A 17,744-nucleotide genomic window follows, 5' to 3' on the forward strand; every position below is an offset into this window, starting at 1 on the left:
TCTTTATTAGTATCTACTTATAATATTGTAACTTAATCAAGATAAACAAAAGTTAACAGTGTTATGTGTATAAATGTGTGTAAATATAACTCCCAAACTACTGAGCCTGGGGGAACAGGGCTTAGAGTCTTGAGATGGTAAAGTAGGAAAGTTCAGTAATCCAAGGAATAAATGATGGTTGAGAGATATTTGTAATCCAAGGTAAAATGTCAAGAGAAGGCAATTACATTGAATTCCACACATTCCATGATTATTATTAAATATCAGTTGTCAAAGATCCTCCGTCGAGCCATTCCAAATCACATACAAATTACCACCAAATGATCTGTCACAGGGATGTTGTCTTCAAGGGGTTACCACATAACATACCCGGGCAAGGGTTAACTTCGAGTGGTCCCACAGGACATTCCTAAATCCACTCCTATGGATTATACAAAATGACAGCCACACATTTGATGTGGACTGGATTGATAATCAACCCATCCTTGTGGGTATAGCAGAGTTCCAAATTCCCAGCTTCGACAAGCTGGAGCTGCTCCCCTTTTCCAGGTTTGCTTCTCTCCCTCTCCTCTTCTGACTGTGACTGTCTGTGTCCTTGTTTTAAAGGTAAACAAGCTGCGAGTCAGTCAGTGAACAACATCATAGTCCTGCCTCACTGCAGTGCTCTTTTAAAGTGACAGTCCACAGGAAAGAAAACCTGCGGGTTCGTAACACTCCCCCCCCCCCCATAAGGAAATTTTGATCCAGAAGAACAAAATTTTAACTGCAAACTACAATATATAAACCAATACAGGTGCAACTACTACATAACATATTGCAAACGCATATATTAAAAGAAACAGATTCTATTCCATACATTGCAAGCTTAACATCTGGAAAGACAATCTGCAATTATATTGTCCTTGCCTTTAATGTGAATTATCATATCATATTCTGGCAAAATCAGACACCAGTTTAACAATCTTCTGTTTTTATCCTTCATTTTATTCAAAAATACCAATGGATTATGATCTGTATTGTTACGTACTCGTGACACGTGACAGTGGTATCCTTGTCACGTGACTGGGGTTGAAGCTGTACTGGACTTGAGGTAATGGTCTTGTGATGGTGGAGTGATGTCATTTTCCCGCCAGTAGAGATCATGTGACAGGTTTTTTTTACAGGTTATAAAAGGAGGGGCAGTTCGTGGCTGGATTTGCCATGTTGACTTCATGCCGCTGCATGATTTAATGTGATGATGCTGTTAAGTTGAAGGATGAAGTTTTTATCTAATGCCTAAAGTTTAAAAGGTCATTGCCAGCAGTTTCTTTACAATACTGCTAGTTGAGGATCAGTGGAGAGTGAAGATCAGAGCTCGGGAGTTAAAGATCTAGGAGAATCTATTTCGACAGTGAAAACGGGTTAGACCTTGTTTAATCCTTATTCGGAAGGAATTCGTTGACTGTTCTCATGTTAATCTCTGCAGGATAGCAGAAGATTGAGGACAGTGTGATAAAGGAAAGGTCAGTGCCTTTAAGCCGTTACGTTTCGTAAATTCTTCGTGGGAAAAGTTCGACGTCGGGGATCGAAGCAAAACGACGTGAAAGAGAATTTAAATCGTCTTAAAAAGTCTCTCCTTTAAATGGACTGTGAGCATTTCGAACTTTTGGCAATACTGCTTTAAAGAACTGTTTTTGCAACATCGCTTTAAGAACTGTTTGAGCTGCATCGCTTTAAGAACTGTTTAAGCTGCCGCAGAGCAGCTGATTTCCGGTTTTGTTAGTGTTTGTTTACTTTTGGGGGGTTTGTTTTCAGTGTTTAATAAACGTGTTGTTTGTTATAAAAACCCTTGCCAAACTCATATATTTATTGTTGCCTGAATACGTAACAGTATAAACCACAAGGGGTTTCTGAGCTGCGCAAACATAAACATCAAAATGCTGCAAAAATAAGATGTGATAATAATTCTTTCTCTATGGTAGAATAATTTCTTTGATGCTCATTGAATTTCTTTGAAAAGTAAGCTACAGGATGTTTAACCTCATCACAATCATCCTTTTTTAGTAACACTGCTCCTGCAGCTTCATCACTGGCATCCACAGCTACAGCGAAGGGCTTTGTAAAATCAGGTGCTCTGCCCACAGGTTGATGACATAAAATGGCTTTCAATTGATCAAATGCCTCCTGACAAGGTTCTGTCCAAACAAACTTTTCACCCTTCTTCAGGAGATTAGTTAAAGGAAGAGCAATATCAGCAAAGTTCTTACAAAACTTACAACAATATCCAACCATTCCCAAAAACCTTCTAAGAGCCTTTTTAGCCATTGGAATGGGAACCTCAGAAATTGCCTGAACAGGAGCTAATTCACCTTGACCCAACACACAACCAAGATAGGTCACAGTGGCATGGCCAAATTCATTCTTAGCTAAGTTAACTGTAAGGTTGGCCTTTGAAAGTCTTTCAAACAACTTTCTACTGCAGAGATATGCACTTTCCAAGTGTCACTTCCTGCGACTAAATCATCAATATAGGCATCTATATGTTGTAATCTTTGAATTACAGAATTAATCATTCTCTGGAATATTCCTGGAGCATTTTTCATAGCAAATGGCAAAACATTGTACTCATACAATCCAGAAGGTGTAACAAATGCAGAAATTTCTTTACCTCTATCTGTCAATGGAACACACCAACACCCTTTAAACAGATCAATCTTTGTAAGAAACTTAGCTTTTCCAACCTTATCTATGCAAACATCCACTCTAGGGTAGGATAAGCATCAGTTTTTATTACTGCATTTACCTACCTATAATCAGAGCAAAACCTAATATTACCATCGGGTTTAGGTACTACAACACAAAGTGAGCTCCAATCTGATGTTGAAGGCCTGATGATATCATTTTTCAGCATATATTCAATCTCTTGTTCAGCCAATTTACACTTTTCTACGTTCATGCAATGTGGGTGTTGTTTAATCAGTTTGGCTTGACCAAAATCTTCGTCATGTACTGTGTCTATGGATTGACTGGGAACATCAGGAAATAAATATTTAAACTTCAGAATTAACTCCTCCAGCTGTTGTTATTGCTTTTGCTGCAGATGAGCCAACTTGTTGTCAATGTTTTTTAGAACATCCGAGTTCATTAGCCTAACTGGGACCACGTTTGGCTTGTGGAAAGTCTAAGACAAGTCAATTGTTTCACTCTTATGGTTGTCAGATGGTGCGTGCTTGTCAAAATAAGGCTTTAACATATTTATATGCACCACCTGTGTTGATTTGCGACGATCGAATGGTTTGACAACATATTTTAAATAATTAATTTTAGATATTTTCTGGGATGGTCCATGGTATTTCGCTGCAAGTGGGATTGTCATTATCGGAAATAAAACAAGCAACTTATCTCCTACTTGGAAATTCCTTTCATGAGCTTGTTTATCAAAATAACATTTCATCTTGTCTTGAGAGGCCTTCAAATTTTGTCTCTCTAGACTACAAGGTTGGTGTAGTTTATTTCTGAACTTTAAAACATAGTCTAACAAGTTAACATGTACGTCCCCATCAATCCACTGTTCTACTATAAACTCCTTCCTAGACAAAGATAAATCTTCCTCATCAAATTTACTACCTGAATCCTGTTGAAATAATGAAGGCAGAAAAGTTCCTGACAAGTCATCACATTCTGAATCCTGATTTTAGCTATCATGGGTAGCAGAATCATGCTGCACAGAACTATCTGCATTGACTGACTTCTAAGCCATGCTTTCAGTTACTGCACAGGAAGGATAAATGTTAGAATCCAGTTTGGAATCATCAGTGATTGGCTTAGCTGCCAGCTGCACTGCTGAAACAACTTTACCATCTGCTAGGTCATTTCCCAACAACAGAGAAACACCATCAACTGGTAAACTGGGCCAGAGTCCTAGCTTAACAGGTCCTGTCACTAACTCTGACTGCAAAATTACTTTATGCAGAGGTACAGGAACAACGTCACTCCCAAGTCTCATCATTAAACTTTAGAACACTGTCTGATATAAGTGACTGAGAAGCCCCAGTATCTCAAAGAAATTTCACTGGTACCGGGGTTGACCCTCCCTTCCTTTGCTGGTACAAACCCATCTGACATAAAATGATCAAATCCTTTCTTAACTTTGTCTGACTTCTCAGTTATTGACTGAGCCTCATCAGAACGTGCAGAACCCTATGGGTTTATAGGTCTTTGAACCTGCTGAATACAAACATTTGGGACTACCTTCTTTTCCTTTTACTTCTTCAGGATGGAATAATTAGCCATAACATGACCAGCTTTCTTACAATAGTAACAAGTAAGACCAGAATATTTCTACTTCACTTGCTTCTCTTCATCCTTACTTTTGTCATTAGACCCAGATTTAATTTCTGGTTTACCCTGGTTATCCCTGCTACTCTTTTGGAAGTACTCTTACTCGGGGTAAACTTAACCTTGTGAGTTAAAGCAAACTCATCTGCTAATCTAGCAGACTCCTGCAAAGTGGCAGCATCCTTTTAATCTAAATAGGTCTTTATGTCATCAGGGAAGCACCTTTTAAATTCTTCAATTAAAACCAACTCTTTCAAGCTGTTAAAATCATTATTTACATTTTTAGATGTGCACCATCTTTCAAAACACACAAACTTCTCACAAGTAAATTCCACATAAGTCTGACTCACAGTTTTCCTCAAACTTCTAAACCTTTGTCAATAGGCTTCTGGAACCAATTCATAGGCTTTGAGTATAGCCCATTTCACTGTCTCATAATTGGCTGCATCTCTAATTGACAAAGCAGAGTAAGCTTGTTGAGCCTTACCACTAAATACACTCTGTAACAAGAGAGACCAGCTTCCTTCCAGCCACTTTTGATTCTGAGCCACCTTCTCAAAATGCTGGAAGTATTTATCAACTTCATCTTAATTAAATGGAGGGACCAGTTTAACTTCCTGACTGGCAACAAGCTTTTCACCAGGGTCAATCGCTAAAATCCTCTGCTGCATTTTCTCTATCTTCTCCAACTCAAACAACCTCTGCCTTTCTGCTTCCAGCCTCTGTTTCTCTGCTTCCTCAGCCTCAAACTACCTTCGTCTATCCCCATACTGCCTTTGTCTTTCCTCAGCCTCTAACTTAAGTTGTTCTAACTTTATTTGTTCCAGCTGTAACTGCTGCTCAGGGTTAACTGGTTTACTTTCAGGAAACACCTCCAACTCCTCCACTTTAAACACATCCGTAGATACATAATGCTCAGCTATTATCCTTTGAATCTGTGCCCTCCTCATTGTTGATTTCAACTTAGTAAGTTTTAACTTTTTAGCAATACTCAACAACAATCGTTCTGGCGTCCTCTAATGCCTCAGAGGTTGGCTCTTCCAGAAATTTATCGATGTCCATTGCTGCTGATTTTCAAACACAAGTAAATCAAAATCAAAAAAAGCAGCCAATCAGATTGATAATCAATCGATCAATAAGCTTCAAAATTTGTTCACATCCCGGATGATCCCCCAATTTTGTTAAGAACTGTAACAATTTAGAGACGAACCAGCAGCAAAAGAGTTTACACTTGGAGTCTGGTTTTGATGTTAAAACCATTATCTTTATTAGTATCTACTTATAATATTGTAGCTTAAACAAGATAAACAAAAGTTAACAGTGTTATGTGTATAAATGTGTGTAAATATAACTCCCAAACTATTGAGCCTGGGGGAGCAAGGCGTAGAGTCTTGAGATGGTAAAGTTGGAAAGTTCAGTAATCCAAGGAATAACTGATGGGAGAGAGATATTTGTAATCTAAGGTATAAAGAGTTATATAGAATTTGGAACCTTTTCCAGGTTCGCTCCTCTCGCTCTCTTCTTCTGACTTCTGACTGTAGCTGTCTGTGTCCTTATTTTAAAGGTAAACAAGCAGTGAGTCAGTCAGTGAACAACATCATAGTCCTGCCTCACCAAAGTGCTCTTTTAAAGTGACAATCCACAGGAAACGAAACCTGTGGGTTAGTAACAACCTACTCTCCACGTCTGTCTCTCTTCTCTTCTGAGTTTTGATTTGCAAAGTTTAATTCTGGAAAGTCAGTCAGATCTGGGATGAATTCCTAAGGACCAGGATCCTGAAACTCAGAAGGAGGCCTTTCATCCCATTGTGCTGGTGCTATAACGAATGTTTTACAGATCATCCACACCCTTCTCTGTCCTCTTCCTCCCCATCTTCATCTTCTCCACTCTCAAGCGCTTCATCCCCTTGACAGAATGTGTTCTCTTCCACAGTCTGCTGGGTGCATCCATTCCACTGTTAGAAATCCAGTACAGAAAATCCTGTTTAAGATATTCGGGGGCATGATGAAATTTGACTGAAGGGATGAATTATTGTGTCCAAGATGAGACCTTCCAGCCCACTGCAGTGCTGTTAGGTTCTAGGTTCAAATTCACCAGGTCCTGACTTCAGAATCAGAATCAGGTTTATTATTATGGGTAAGTGACGTGAAATTTGTTAACTTAGCAGCAGCAGTTCAACATAACTTAGCAGAGAGAGAAAAAATAATAAATAAAATAAAACATAATAATAAATAAACAAGTAAATCAATTACATATATTGAATAGATTTTTTTTAAGTGCAAAAACAGAAATACTGTATATTAAAAAAGTGAAGTAGTGTCCAAAGCTTCAATGTCCATTTAGGAATCAGATGGCAGAGGGGAAGAAGCTGTTCCTGAATGCTGATGAACAGGAGGATCAGAGTTGTCACTTGAGGACTGAGTATACCTCAATGTCATTGTCCAAGGATCACGAAATCTGCAGCCAATATTGGGGAATTTTAACACATTGTGTCTGCACCAGCCTCCAGATCAGAAACATCCTCCGGCCATGCTCAGATTGGGTGTTCTGCCTCTGTTCCGCAGGTGATCAGAGCTTAAAACTTGTCATGGCACTGCTGCTCATTGTGATGTGTCAGAGTGGTCTTGTGATGTCAGGATTTGACCTCTCCCTGACGGGTCACTCATCAACATCTCTGTACTTAGTAAAAGCCCAAAGCCCAGGTCATTGGCTGGGTTACAACGCTGTGATGAGGGTGAATGGAATTAAGGTTTTCATGGAGACCCTGGGTCTGCTATTACAGCAGGATACCACCAGGTCAGAGAACACACACGCAAAGTGCTGGAGGAACTCAGCAGGCCAGGCAGCATCTATTAGAAAGAGTACACAGTCAACATTTTGGGCCCTTCATCATGACTGGAGAAAAAAAGATGAGAAGTCAGAGTAAGAAGGTGAGGGGAGGAGAGGAATAAATACAAGGTAGTGGGTGGCAGGTGAAACTGAGAGGGGGAGGGAATGAAGTGAACATCTGGGAAGTCAATTGGTGAAAGATATAAAGGACTGGAAAAGGTGGCATCTGATAGGAGAGGTCAGAAGACCATGGAGGAAAGGGAAGAGGGAGGTGCACCAAAGAGAGCTGATGGGATTCTTGGGGCATAAAATGACAGAGGAATGAGGAATTGGGAAGGGGGGGTTGTATTACTGGAAGTTCAAGAAATCAATGTTCACGCTATCAGGTTGGCAGAATATAAGGTGATGTTCCTCCAACCTGAGTGTGGCCTTAGCATGGCAATAGAGAATGCCATGGACTGACTTGGAATAGGAATGGGAAGTGAAATTAAAATGAGTGGTCACTGGGAGATCCCACTTTTTTCTGGTGGATGGAGCGTAGGTGCTTGGTGAAGCAGTCTTCCAATCTATGCTGGGTCTTATCGATATACAGGGGGCCACACTGGGAGCACCAGACAGAGTTTCTGGCCCCAACAGCCTCACAGGTGAAGTGTCACCTCACATGGAAGGACAATTTGGGGTCCTGAATGGTAGTGAGCGTGGTAGGGCAGGTGTAGCACTTCTTCTGCTTGCAAGGATAAGTGCCAGGAGGGAGAACAGTGAGGAAGGATAAATGGACAAGGGAGCGATCCCTGTTGAAAGCAGAAAGATGGTGGGGGCGGGGGGGGGGGAAGATGCACTTAGTGGTGGGATCCCATTTGTACAAATCCCACTATGACCGGATTTCCTAGCTTTATTTTAGAGTCTTTGTTTTCTACATATCGCACACTGGGTGGACTGGTTTACCCATGGTAAGTTGAAACTGGAAGAGCTCATTTTAGAGGGGACACACTTGTCAATTGCTGCTTGAAGGACCTCTTTAAGCAGCAATGTTGTGGAGTAACACCAAGTTGGAGAGTTGTCCACGGGGATCTGTCATCGCAGCAAGATGCCACTAGGAGGGAGTGTTGTCCACAAGTGATCTGTCATTCCAGACAAACACCATCAGGTGGTAGTGTTGTCAAAAGGGAGGATCTGTCATTCTGACTGAACACCACAAGGTGGGAGAGTCAGAGTCACAGAACACTACGGTAAAGAAGCTAGCTCTTTGGCCCATCTAGTTGATGCCAAATTATTAATCTGCCTAGTTACATCATCCTGCACCTAGACTATACCACTCACATCCATGTACATACACAAATTTCTCTTAAATGGTTAAATTGAACCTGAGTCCATCACTTCCACTAGCATCTCATTCTACACCCTCACCTCCCTTTGAAAGAAGAAGTTTCCCTCTAACATGTTACCTTTCATCTTTAACCCATAACCTCTAGTTCTAGTCTCACCCAACCTCTCAGTGGAAAAAGCCTGCTTGTATCTATCCTATCTATACCTCTTATAATTTTCAATACCTCTATCAAATCTCCTTTCAATCTTCTACATTCTAGGGAATAAAGCACTAACCTACTCAACTTTTCCAGCTAACTCAGGCCCTTAAGACCTGCGACATCCTTATAAAATTTCTCTGCACCCTTTCAATCTTATGGACATCGTTCTTGTAGGTAGGTGAGCAGAACTGTACATAATACTCTAAATTAGGACTTGCAACATCTTATACAACTTCAACATAAATCTTGACTCCTGTACTTAATATTTTGATTTATGAAGACTAATGGGCTAAAAGCTCTTCATACCATCCTATCTACTACCTTTGACTACCTTTTCAAGGAATTATGGATCTGCAATTCCTGATCCTTCTGTATTTTACACTCCTCAGTGCAATAACATTTACCATCTTAAGACATACATTGGTTTGTCCTCCCAAAGTGCAACACCTCACACACGTCTGCATTAAATTTCATCTGTCATTGTCCAGTCCATTTTTCCAGTTTGTCTAGATCTTGCTGCAAGCCCTGATAGTCTTCCTCACTGTCCACAACATCCCCAATGTTGGTGTCATCCAAAAATTTGCAGATCCAGTTTATTACATTATCATCTAGATCATTTAACAACAGTGGAGCCAGCACCAATCCCTGTGGCACATCACAAGTCTCAGACCACCAGTCAGAGAGGCAACCATCTACTAAATCATTTCCATAGATGCTGCCTGGCCTTCTGAGTTCCTCCAGCATTTGGTGTGTGTTGCTTGGATTTCCAGCATCTCTTGTTTGTGATTGAACATCTACTACCACTCTCTGGCTTCTCCCGCAAAGTTAGTATCTAATCCAATTTACTACCTCATCCTGAACCTTCCTGATCAATCTCCCTTCTGGGATCTTGTCAAAGGGCTTGCTGAAGTCCATGTAGACAACATCCACTGCCTTAACTTCATCAACTGTCCTGGTAATTTCCTCGATAAGATTACAACTTACCTCAAAATAATGTTGACTATCCCTAATCAGTCCTGGTCTATCCCAATATTGATGTATCCGGTCCCTGAGAACACCTTTGGACCTTCTGAATCAGAATCAGGTTTAATATCACTGGCATATGTTGTGAACTCTGTTGCTTTGCAGCAGCGGTACAATGTAATACATAGTAATAAAAAACTATAAATGACAAGAGGTATGTGTGCGAACACATACACACTTATCTATTTATTTATTTACTTAGTTACATACATAAATGTCGACCTGACGCTAACAATCAGGAACTTGAAACTGCTCTCTCCTTCTATTTCTGATACCTGGATGTGGACTGGTGTGTGTTTCCTTGAGTTTCCGTTTCTGAAGTCCACAATCAATTCCAATAATTTCCCCACTACTGATGTCACACTCACTGGCCTATAACTTCCTAGTGTATTCTTAAAGCCTTTCTTAAACAATGGAATGATGTTAGTTATGCTCCAAACATCTGTCACCTCTGCAGTTGCTAAGGATGTTTTAAGTATCTAGGCCTCCTGTAATTACTACACTGGCCTCCCACAAAGTCCAAATGAACACCTTGCCAGGCCCTAGGGATTTATACACCATAATTTGCCTCAAACCAGTAAACACCTCCCCCTCTGTAATCTGCACACAGTCCATTCCTGCTGTATCGCCTCACTTCTACAGACTGAGTCCATTTCCCCGAGTGTTGTCCACAGCAGTCTTGCTGTTGCGGATGGAGACCACCAGATGGGAGTGTTCCTCAGGGACTGCGATAGCGCTCGGTCACCACCAGGTCGGAGTGCTTGTTAATTGGAGATCCAGTGAGAGGAGTTTTGGAAGATTTGACTACTTGAGTTCAAGGTGAGTAAGTCAATCAGTCCATCCACTGAGTACATGACAAGGTGTCATGTTGCAGAGGCTTGAGACACTTATGAGACCATATTAAGAGTACTATCTGCAGTCTGGGTTTGCTAGAGGAAGGATCTGATAAGCTCGAGATGATGTTACTGCCCCTTTTTGGCCATACAATCCATAAGACATAGGCACAGAATTAGGCTATTGAGCCCCTTGATTCTGCTCTGCCATTGATCATGGCTGATTTCTCTCATGCCTTTTCTGCTACTTTTCTGTATATATGTGCTTGACGGTAGACAGGCTGGAGCTGGTGCTTTTGTAGAGCCTTTCTGTCAGCTGCAGTGCAGTTTCCATACTATAGCAACACACATAAGTCACTGGAGGAACTCAGCAGGTCAGGCAGCATCTATGGAAATGAATAAACATTTGCTGTTTCGGCACCAACACAGAACACCTACAACTTACTCATATGTCTTTGGAATGTGGGAGGAAAATCCACACCTTCACGGGAAGACCAGACAACTTACAGCATTGTGCCTTATGGACAGCAGTGGAAATTGAACCCATCACTGGCACAGTATAAAGCATTATGCCGACTGCTACACTACCTTGTTGCCAATTCAGTCTTGAAGTGGAGTTGCCAGATCTACCCTTCACCCTTACAGGAATGTGTTTCCCCTGAACTTGCACTATTTCATTTTGAAGGACTCTTACTGGCCAAAAATAGATTGACTGCATCTAGCTGTTGTCAGGTCCTGTGTGATGATATGGAAATCTGCCTTCCCCAAAATTATAACCAAGATTTCTGAATTATTCCAATCCCTTTCCATAAATACCTTGAAGATTAGTTATATCTTCTAAGCTATTTCCAAAAAGTCCCACACCTTCCCCTTACCCACCCAACTACTTGCCTGGTTATAATCCCAGAGATGACTTGTCCAGTACTGTCCATTCTCTGGTAGGACTAGCTCTATGCAAGCTTCGTCTCCTCTCAGCAGCCCATGGAGTAAGACACGTGTTGGCACTACTCCTTCCTTTTACAACTTACTGTACATTGCTAATTTTGTTTAAACTTTGAAGATTTATTACTTTTAGTGAAGGATTTACAATTTAATTACGATGGTTGGAACCCAAACTGGAATCGAATTAAGGGGTGGCAAAATTGTTTCTGAAACTGAACAAACAAAGGAGGCAGAGGAAGTCTCTACTTCAGAACGAATGTTTTCTTTGATGCAAAATATTAACACCAAGATCAGAATGGTGGACACTAAGATAGATAAACTGATGAATGCTAATGAAAAGCATGAAAAAACCATCTCTGCTGTCCAGGAATCTTTGAGGAATCTGGAATTTCAATATCATACGCTTAAAAAGGACACTAATAGAATCGGAAGAGAACAGGAGACAGTGAGTCAAGTGATTACAGAACAAGAGTTAAAGATATCTACTATGGAAAAGAAAATTGTTGAGGTTTCTTCAAAATGATCAAGAATTAAGAAGAAAACGATTGATCTGGAAACCAGAAGTCATAGGATGAATTTACACATGCTGGGTTTGTCTGAAAACATGGAAACCAGTGAGCCACTGAAGTTTTTTTATGAATATGCTATACTCATATTTTAGTGAGATACTCGAAGCTCCTCCGACGATAGATAGAGCTCACTGAATTCTCCTCCCGAAGCCTTCGGTGAAGATGAAACCTCGTCCGGTGATTTTACATCTGCATTACTTTGCTACTTAAGAAGCAATTCTTCAAGATGCTAGGAAGCGGGGTAAGTTAATTTATAATGGAGTAGAAATATGTACAGTTGAAGATTTTACCCCAGAGGTTTATGCAGAAAAAATTGAATATCAGGAAGTGATGGTTGAACTTTATAAGAAGAACTGTAGTCCCTCTTTGCATTACCCAGCTTGTTTGAGAATCTCCCTGCCTAATGCATGCCCAAAACGGTTTGACTCCCCAGAAGAGGCTTAGAAATTTATAAAGGAGTTTAAGCCTGTCTTGCAAGCAACTTAAACACTTAATCCTTAGCTGGGAGTCATTTGTAGCTGGATCACTGAAAAGTTCAATCTACGTTTTATGTCTGCCCAGACATCGTTTTGGCTGTTTTATTTTTTCCTTTAGGAATTGTAAGAACTTAACACTAGTTGTAACTTAGTATTTGGTTGGATTTATCTTTTTTGAATATATGATCAATTTTTATTAAATTAAGTTAAGATGGCCACTGTTAACCATGTTCTAACCTCTGTTAGACATAATATCAAAATATTTGGAATTCGTTTATTTCTTTATGTACGTTGTTGTGCCTTTAGTCGGTGGTGTTAGCATATAACTTTTTAAAAAGAGTCTGTCTGTTGGTGACAGGGGTTTAGGAATTTTAGTTTAGCATGCTGTCTGCCTATTGGATGGTTTTCGGGCTTTGGGGGGAGAGAGGTGGGGCTATTGGTTTAGGCTTTTTCGACTGGGCAGTTCTGAGAGGTTTTCCTGTCAATCATGTTGGTTTTTTTCCTTCTGATCGAATACATAATTTGTTCTTCCCTGCGGGTTTGGTCTGTGCTGGCGCATTAACTTATTTTATAAAATCTTAAATTAAAGCCTTATTATGGATGTTAATAAAATTAATATAATCTCTTGGAACCTGAATGGCTTCAACCAACTTATTAAGCATAGAAAGATCTTTAAGAAATTAAAAACACTCCAAGCTGATATAATTTTTGCGCAAGAGACCATATCCGTAGAGAGGATGAAAACAGTTTTTTTAAATTTTGAAAGGGCTCTCAGCTTCACTCTTCAACAGTAACTAAAGTTAGAGGAGTATCTATTTTTATTAATTTTAAAATCCCTTTTGTACATTTTAATACCGTCACTGATTCAACTGGAAGATACTTAATTGTTATTGGTTTGTTATGAGGTCAAAAGTTGGCTTTGGTGTGTGTATGTACCTATGTAGATAGCTCTGAATTTTTTGAGGTTATTTTCTGCATTGTTGAATTTAAATGAATATAAGTTGATCATGGGCGGTGACTTTAACTGTTGTCTCAATCCTTTGATTGATAGGTCATCAACCAAGCTGTGGCTTTCTAATAAGGCTGCGAACTGTATTAATTCTCTTTTACTAGAATATGGTTTGGTTGATATTTGGAGATTTCTCCATCCTAAAGATAAGGATTTTTCTTTTTTTTTCCACATGTACAACATAAATATTCAAGAATTGTTTATTTTTGTTGGATGCACGATTGGTGCCTTTTGTTGCTGACTGTGTGCACGATGCTATTGCGTTGTTGGATCATGCGCCCACGAAACTAATACTGAAGTTCCTGGATAATATACGAAATGCATCTCAATGGAGATTTAATGCTACACTGCTGCATGATTCAGCATTTGTAAGTTTTATTAAAGAGCAAGCTTCTCTATTTTTTGAATTAAATATAACTGAGGGTATGTCAAATGTTACTAACAGGATTAAAGAAATAGACAAAAGTTTATTCAGTAACACCTAGTGAAGATCTATAAAAGGAAAGGCTGGAACTTCAAACACAGCATGATCTGCTTTTGACTTTTCCCATTGAGCAGCAACTTTTGAAATGTAAAAGTCAATTTTATATACATGGGGATAAGTCAGGTAAATTGTTGGCCGGGCAACTTAAAGCAACTATGGCTAGAAGGCAGATTTTGAAAATATGAAGAACTGACAGAACTGAAATGTCAGATTATCAGGAAATTAATAACATTTTTGGATTTTTACTCTAACCTTTATAAATCTGATTTTCCAGACAACACTATTTTTATGAATAGATTCTTGCAAAGATTGAATATACCCAAACTTTCTATTCAAGATATGAATACATTAGATGCGCCTATTAAATGAGAGGAAATAGCAAGGGCTATATCCTCTTTTCAATCAGGACCAGATGGATTTACAGTAGAATTTTTAAAAGATGCTTACTGAAATACTTACACCTCACTTATGTCAAATTTTCACTGATTCTATATCCTCTGGGACCCTCCCAAAAACTTTCTATGAGGCATCAATTTCATTAATTCCCAAAAAAGAAAAAGATTTATCTGAATGTGCCTCTTACAGACCAATTTCTTCATTAAATGTGGATTCTAAAATTCTTTCTAAGATTTTGGCTAACAGGCTTGAGAATATTTATCTAAGGTTATTTCTAAGGATCAAAATGGATTTATTAAGAATAGATATTCATATTTTAATATTCAGAGATTATTGAACATTAATCATTCCTCTTCATCTAAAGAATCCGAGTGTGTTGTTTCCCTTGATGCAGAGAAAGCCTTTGATAGGGTAGAATGGTCTTATTTATTCAAGGTTTTAGAAAGATTTAAATTTGGTCCAGGTTTTATTTCCTGGACTAAGCTGATCTATCAAGCTCCTATGGTGACAGTTATAACTAACAATCAAAACTCTACTTATTTTAGGCTATACAGAGGTACCCGGCAGGGTCATCCTCTTAGTCCACTGTTATTCAACATGGCTTTAGAACCTCTTGCTATTGCTCTTCAGGACTCCAATAACGTTCAAGGTTAAAGAAAGGAGATAAAGTGCATAAAGTTTCGTTGTATGCAGGTGACTTGTTAGTTTATATTTTGGATCCTAAAGAAATCTATTCCTTCTATGTTATCTATATTTTCTGAATTTAGTAGTTTTTCTGGATATAAATTAAATTTGCACAAAAGTGAGTTTTTCCTATTAATAACTACTTGGATCAATATGATCAAATTCTTTTTAGCATTGCTAAAATAACTTTGCTTATTTGGTATTAAAATTACCAAAAATTTTAAGGACCTGTATAAATATAACTTTCTTCCATTAATTGAATACATGCAACAAATACTTTCTAAATGGTCTCCTATGACATTATCATTAATTGGTTGAATTAATGCTATTAAAATGATAGTGTTACCAAAGTTCTTAAATGTATTCCAAGCAATCCCTTCCTTTGTTCCTAAACTGTATTTTGATAGAATAGACTCTAAAATTTTATCTTATATTTGGAATAATAAAAATCTTAGATTGATCTCTGTTGCAGAAATTTAAAAAATCCATAGTGGTATGGCTTTCCCAAATTTTAGAATGTATTACTGGGCAATTAATATTCAATATATTTTGTTTTGGATTCATTATTCAGACATACATCACTGTCCTTTATGGGTGGATTTGGAGAAAAACTCAATGAAGGGGTATCCTTTGGCCTCTTTACTGGGAGCTCCTCCTCCTTTTTTGCTTTCTAAGATTGGTAGTCAAGACCTCAATCCCATTATTAAACATACATTAAGAATTTAGTTTCAGTTTTGTAGATTTTTTGAGTTTAATAACTTTGTTCTTTCTAAAAAGATTCATCTTAATTATTTTTTTAAACCATCAATTTCTGACTGGACCTTTTTAATTTGGAAAACCAAAGGAATAATAACTTTTTTAGACTTGTTTATGGGGGATTGTTTAATGTCTTTTACTCAGTTAGTGGACAAGTATGACTTATCTAATGCACACTTCTTTAGATATTTACAAATTAGGATTTTTTTTACATAGTTTACTTTCAAATTTTCCCTCTGCTTCTTCGTCCAATATGATAGATGCTGTTTTTCAGGTTAAACCATCTCAAAAAGGACTGATAGCTATCATTTATAAATGGTTATTGAATTTGCAAAAGGTTTCTAATGATAAAATTAAAGGTGCGTGGGAATTGGAATTTCGAGTCAATTTCAGATAAAATTTTTCATTTGGTAAATACTTCATCTATTTGTGCCCATCATTCCTTGATAGAGTTCAAGGTAGTACATCGGGCACATATGTCAAAGGATAAATTAGCCAGTATCTTTCTCAATATTAATTCTATTTGCGACGGATATAATATTGAGGTGGCTACTTTAACTCATATGTTTTGGTCTTGTATCAAGATAGATAATTTTTGGAAAGATGTCTTTAAAACTTTATCAAAAGTCTTGAATTTGGACCTACAACCAATTTTTGGGATCACTCCACTGGAAGCAGGATACAGTATTCCTGTTTCTGCTCAACAGATGATAGCTTTTACTTTATTGGTTAGGAGAGCCATTTTGCTTAAATGGAAGGACCCTAATCCACCTACTGTTTTTTATTGGCTTACTTCCATTAAGTCCTGTTTAAGTTTGGAGAAAATAAGAAGTCGGACCTTTGATACATCCTTTAAATTTGAAGAAACCTGGCGACTTTTTATTCAAAACCACGAAGTACACTGCAGATGCTGCGGTCAGAGCAATATCCACAACATGCTGGAGGACCTCAGCAGGTCGGGCAGCATCTGTGGAAACGAGCGGTCAACATTTCGGGCAGAGACCCTTCATCAGGACTGAAAAAGGAGGAGGAAGGGGCCCTGAAAAGAAGGTGGGGGGGGGGGAGGGTGGGAAGGAGAAGGCTGGTAGGTGCCAGGTGCAAAACCAATCAGAGGAAAGATCAAGGGGTGGGGGAGGGGATAGGCAGGAAAGGTGAAGAAGGAATGTCAGAGGAAAACACTATGGGTGGTAGAAGGAGGCAGAATCATGAGAGAGGTGAAAGGCAACTGGAAGAGGAGGCAGATTGAAACTGGGATGGGGGAGGGGGGGGAAGGGATGGGAAGGGAATTACCGGAAGTTGGAGAATTCAATGTTCATACCAAGGGGCTGGAGACTGCCCAGACGTTGCTTCTGAGGTGTTGCTTCTCCAGCCTGAGTTTGGCCTCATCATGGCAGTAGAGGAGGCCATGTATGGACATATCCAAATGGGAATGTGAAGCAGAGTTGAAGTGGGTGGCAACCAGGAGATCCTGTCTGTTGTGGCAGACGGAGCACAGGTGCTCGACGAAGCAGTCCCCCATTTTGCGGTTGGGTCTCACCAATGTAGAGGAAGCTGTACCAGGAGCACCGGATGCAATAGATGACCTCAACAGACTCACAAGTGAAGTGTTGCCTCACCTGGAAGGACTGTTTGAGGCCCTGAATGGTGGTAAGAGAGGGACAGGTGTAGCACTTATTCCTGCAGGGGTAAGTGCCAAGTGGGAGATCTGTGGGGAGGGACGTGTAGACCAGGGAGTCATGGAGGGAACGATCCCTGTGGAAAGCAGAGAGAGGTAGAGAGGGAAAGATGTGCTTAGTGGTGGGGTTCTGTTGAAGGTGGCAGAAGTTGTGGAGGATAATGTGCTGGATCTGGAGGCTGGTGGAAGACAAGGGGAACATGGTCCCTGTTGTGGTGACGGGAG

This window comes from Hypanus sabinus, chromosome 21 (assembly GCF_030144855.1).
Source record: "Hypanus sabinus isolate sHypSab1 chromosome 21, sHypSab1.hap1, whole genome shotgun sequence".
In the NCBI taxonomy this organism is placed as follows: Eukaryota; Metazoa; Chordata; class Chondrichthyes; order Myliobatiformes; family Dasyatidae; genus Hypanus; species Hypanus sabinus.